This window comes from Arachis hypogaea, chromosome 18 (genome assembly GCF_003086295.3).
Source record: "Arachis hypogaea cultivar Tifrunner chromosome 18, arahy.Tifrunner.gnm2.J5K5, whole genome shotgun sequence".
In the NCBI taxonomy this organism is placed as follows: Eukaryota; Viridiplantae; Streptophyta; class Magnoliopsida; order Fabales; family Fabaceae; genus Arachis; species Arachis hypogaea.
This window is the reverse complement of record NC_092053.1, coordinates 22,629,009-22,634,235: the sequence shown is the minus strand read 5'-3', so window position 1 is coordinate 22,634,235 and position 5,227 is coordinate 22,629,009. Positions and strand designations below refer to the sequence as shown.

The window sequence follows — 5,227 nt, the reverse complement described above, 5'->3', positions numbered from 1 at the left end:
GAGAGACTGAAAATCTTATCTCCACTCTCACGCCCCACATACACTTATCATTCCAATGAATATACCTTCTTTTCAATTTCTTCTATCTTTTCTCTTTTTACAATAATATCATTATCAGTGAAAAATATAAAAGGAAAAATAAAATAGCACTGTCCTTTGTGGCCCCCACCCACGTGTCAACACTACATGATTTGGAATCCCACGTGTCATGCTCTCAACGGCCAGAATACCAGTTCACGTCATCATCAGGTACCCACCTCATCGCATGCACCCGCATCCACCTCATCCCTCTTTAGTGTTCTGTGTTCACACACCACATACACAAGTCAACACCCAAGAAACAAAATTTAGGTAATTATGGTCATCTATCATACTAAACAATTTTCAAACCACTTAAATTATATTATGTAATAAATATATTTATTAATGTAAACATATTTTATATAAACACTTTGTTTTTATTACATGATGCATAACCATTACTAAAAGTACTATTTGTATACTAAAAAATTCATATTTTAATAAAAAATAAATTTAAATTAATCAAATAATTGATTTATTTATCTTTTAAATAAATATTAAAAATTAAATTTCACTCTAAAAAAAATTTTAAAAATTAATATTTTTATTAAAATTTAGTCAACATTTAACCACAAAAAAATATAATTTTTATTATTAAATATAATTTTATACTATTAAAAATATTAATAATAATTAATTAATGACCATAAATTATAAAATATACGAATTCTCTAACACTATTATTTCACATTATACATACAATAATCTATTAATTAACATAATTCTAAGGTAAAACAAATATAAATGCTAATATTTTTTAAAAACTATTTTACTATAACTTGGAAAACTTTGCTCTTTACGAAAAGACATATCAGTCCTTGAACATCAGAGACACGTCATGAGAGCACAGGATGGAGAGATAGAGATTACCTCAGTGGATCAAACCCGATGGTGCCCATGCCACATATAAAACGCAAGCTTCAGCACTTATTGAGGGGTAATGCAAATTACAAGAACAAAACAACACATGACGTTCCGTCTTAACGTGATCTTCGTCTGAATCCACCGTAGCCAGAACCAACCAACCAACTAACCAAATCCATAAAAAAAGAGGGAGAATTATTGAAAGGAAAAGGAAGAAGAGAAGGAGAAGAAGAAGAAGAAGAGTGAGAGATCCATAAATATGGAGAGCACCGACTCATCCACCGGTTCGCAACAACCGAACCTTCCACCGGGGTTCCGGTTCCACCCCACCGACGAGGAGCTCGTTGTTCACTACCTCAAGAAGAAAGCTGCATCAGCTCCTCTCCCAGTCGCCATCATCGCCGAGGTTGATCTCTACAAGTTCGATCCATGGGAGCTACCAGGTTTGTTAGCAACAATTTTCACCCCACCCCACAAGAACACAATTACAAAGTTTGAATCTTTACATCCCAATGAAAAATGGGTTTTGCTTTCTTTTGTTTTAATTATGAATTTTTTTACTTTTCAGCTAAGGCAACGTTTGGGGAGCAAGAGTGGTACTTCTTTAGCCCAAGGGACAGGAAGTATCCGAACGGTGCTCGGCCAAACAGGGCGGCAACTTCCGGGTACTGGAAGGCAACCGGGACGGATAAGCCGGTGCTGACCTCCGGTGGGACCCAGAAGGTGGGTGTGAAGAAGGCTTTGGTCTTCTATGGAGGGAAGCCACCGAGAGGGATAAAGACAAATTGGATCATGCATGAGTATAGACTTGCTGATAACAAACCTAACAATAGGCCTCCTGGTTGTGACTTGGGTAACAAGAAAAACTCTCTAAGGGTATGTCAATTATTTTTTATCATCCATATTAAATATACACTAAAAATCCATCGTAATATAAAATATATACATATAACAGCTAATTTAATAATTAATTTTTTGTATATAAGTAATATTTAATTTTTTACCTTTTTTTTTTTTTATTATTGATAACTTGTAAATTTTATGTGATGTTTAATTATATGTAAACACGTATTAGTTACTTATTAATCTGTTTAGATATGAGGAAGATTATTTTGATAAAATTTGGCTAATTTGATTCGGATGATTTTGTGTAGCTTGATGATTGGGTATTGTGCCGAATCTACAAGAAGAACAACACACATAGGTCTCCAATGGAACATGAGAGGGAAGATTCTATGGATGACATGATTGGAGGGATTCCTCCTTCCATCAACGTGGGGCAAATGAATGCAAGATTTCATCTCTCAAAAATGTCAACAAGCTTTAGCAACGGTTTGTTGGAAAACGACCATCACCATCACCAGAATCTTCTGGAAGGTATGATGCTAGGAGGAGGAAACAACAACAACAACAATGTTGTTCCTCCAAACATGTTGGGGTTGGGATCAGCCTCAAACACCATTAACAATAATAGTAATAAGGCAGAGCTTTCATTTGTACCAACCATGACTACATCTTCAAACACCAAGAGGTCTATCATCTCTCTATTGGAATGAAGATGATGTTGCTGCTTCCAACAAAAGATTCAATTTGGAAAGTGGAGATCATAACCATGGAGAGAATAATGGTACTAGTGCTAGTTCTATTGCTACTCTGCTGAACCAACTTCCTCAAACCCCTTCATTGCACCAACACAACATCATGGGAACAATACCTTATCAAATTCAAGGGATGAATTGGTATGCTTAGGTACACATACATACAATTCCCATGTTTAATTAATTTCTAAGGTGGTGATTAATTAGTTAATTAATTAATTAATTATACTATATTGAATATTGATGATGATGACATGCACATGTAGAAATTAAATTATTGAACTTAATTAGTTTAGAAGGGTGAATGAGTATTCTCAGCTATAGTGGTGGTGGTGATGGTGATACCTTAACACTAGTGTCTCTCTAGCCAATTTAGATTGTAAAGATTTTAATTTGGTGTTTGAGATTTTGGTTGTTTAGGAAAAATTATTGGATCAAATTAGTAGATCATGATGATGATGGCCTCAAAAAAAAAAAAAAAAAAAAAAAAAAAAAAAAAAAAACTTCAACCTTTGGAGGCAGCTTGATATGATGAAGGCAATAACAAACCTAAGGTGAGGCCACATATATATGGATATTTTTAGACAAACTTTAATATAGCTTTATACATATATAGAGATATTTGCTTGTTTTATTGGTATGTAAAGAAAAAAAAGTGATTGTGCTAGTAGCTCTTCATGTACACATATATATTCAATAGAGAACAAAGGAAATTGAAAAAAAAAAAAAGAATGAGCTGTAATATACTTTGATTTAGGATACAAGAGATAACCTTGTATAGAAGATCATCATATACTGTAGAAACATTATTATTAGTGATGACTATGGATTATGGTTTGCTTAATATTATTATTGTTCTTATATTATAGAGCTTGATATTATTGGTTTTATTAGATATAAGTACTAAATAATAATGGGATTTAGTTATTTTAGCATATTATATATATGGAAGCCAAATTATTTGTAGATTCTTTGCATGTGACATAGCTAGAAGGTTATTAGTCTTATTCATATCTTTTATCATTTTCCCAGAATCATTTTATATGAATCTAAATCGGTATATTAGAATATAGGCATCAGAACATATATAAACACTAATAAAGTATGCAAATTTAATTTGTTTGTTATGAAATAATTTTCATCACTTTCCTAAATGAGGTAGGAAGGGAGATATATACATGAGCAACTTTATTATCATTTTTATATTCTTTTGTTTGGGCCTTATTAGCTTTTTCCGGTTTTTACTCACTAATTGAGTTTATGAATTTTGTTGCAACTGCTCATCTTAGCGAATGAAAAGTTTTTTGTGACTAGTATTTTATTTTATTTTATTTAATAAATTAACTTTAATTTTGAATTATTAAAGATGGTAACAAGAAAAAAATTTGTAGTAAAATAAGCAACACATTTTAAGTAATAAGCAATTTTTTGTTTCTATGGCTTTAAATATAATTAAAACAAATAGATTTTTCATATTCTTGTTTTATATTTAATACATGATGCTATTAATATGAATGGAGAAAATGCCATCTTGGGAGCTATATATATATATACACTCTAATTGTGTCTTAGTGGATGTTGATGCACTGCCTACATAAAATCAAGTAATTTTTTTATTAATAAAATCAAGTATATTAATCTTATCAAAAAGAAAAATAATATAATTCTTAAAATGTTAATTAAAAATCTGTGGCTTGTGATGACATGATTCCATTGAGTAACAACAGGAGCTAGTTTTCATGCTGTCTATTATATTTCCTTATTTTCTCCCATCTAAAAATAACATTGGCTTGTATAGCCCCATATATTAGGATAGCACACTTTTTTTTGTCTACTATACCAAGTCCAATAAATAAAACTATACAAACTTATATAAATTTTAAGTATGCAAAGTGTGACACTTCGCCTTACCAAATCAACTTAACAGTCGCCGCAAATTTCTAGATTTGTTGTTGTCAGAAAATATTAAATTAAACTAATTTCCGAGAATTCAAGAATAACAACCAAGTAGTAGAAAGGGAAAAAAAAATTATCATTTTAAACACGTATTATTTGTAGATTGTGTATTTTGTCTATTAAAATCATTTATTTAAAAGAAACAATTTATGACAATGCAATGAATGAATAAAATTTATGAACATTTTTAAGTGTTTATAAAAAAATAAGTTTAAACTAAAATTATTAAAAGAAGAATCATGAAATTATTGAACTTTAATGCGATATTTTTTCTAAAAAAGAAAATTATACAATGGAAAACGTCATGGCCATATGAGTACACAGGTTTGAAATTAGACTCCAAAGATGTGCAAAACAAACACTTTCACATCATCTATCATCAGCAAATTAAACCATTCACTGAATACAACCTTTTCTTGATAGATACTCAGACGGATAACTTTCTCCACAAATTTTCAAAACTACTCTTCAATATAATAGCATGATGAAATAAAAGGTTCGATGGTCCTTGAATTCTCATAATAATTGATTTCTATCAAAAAATTCATTATTTTATGAATGTGTGTATTTTAAAAATGTTAAAATAAAATAAAAATAATAAAACCTTTGTGTAATTAATGTTAATATATATAATAAGATAAGTTGATAATATGAAATTAATATAAATTGTAACACATAAATCTCATTAATAGAAGATGAATAGTAATATTGTTTTTTTTTTTCCTCAT

At 30.2% G+C, this 5,227-nt stretch overlaps 1 pseudogene; it reads left to right on the top strand.

Moving 5' to 3' along the window:
• Positions 1 to 978: 978 nt before the first annotated feature.
• Positions 979 to 3,387, top strand: LOC112771888 (NAC transcription factor 56-like; annotated as a pseudogene).
• The last annotated feature ends 1,840 nt before the right edge of the window (positions 3,388 to 5,227 follow it).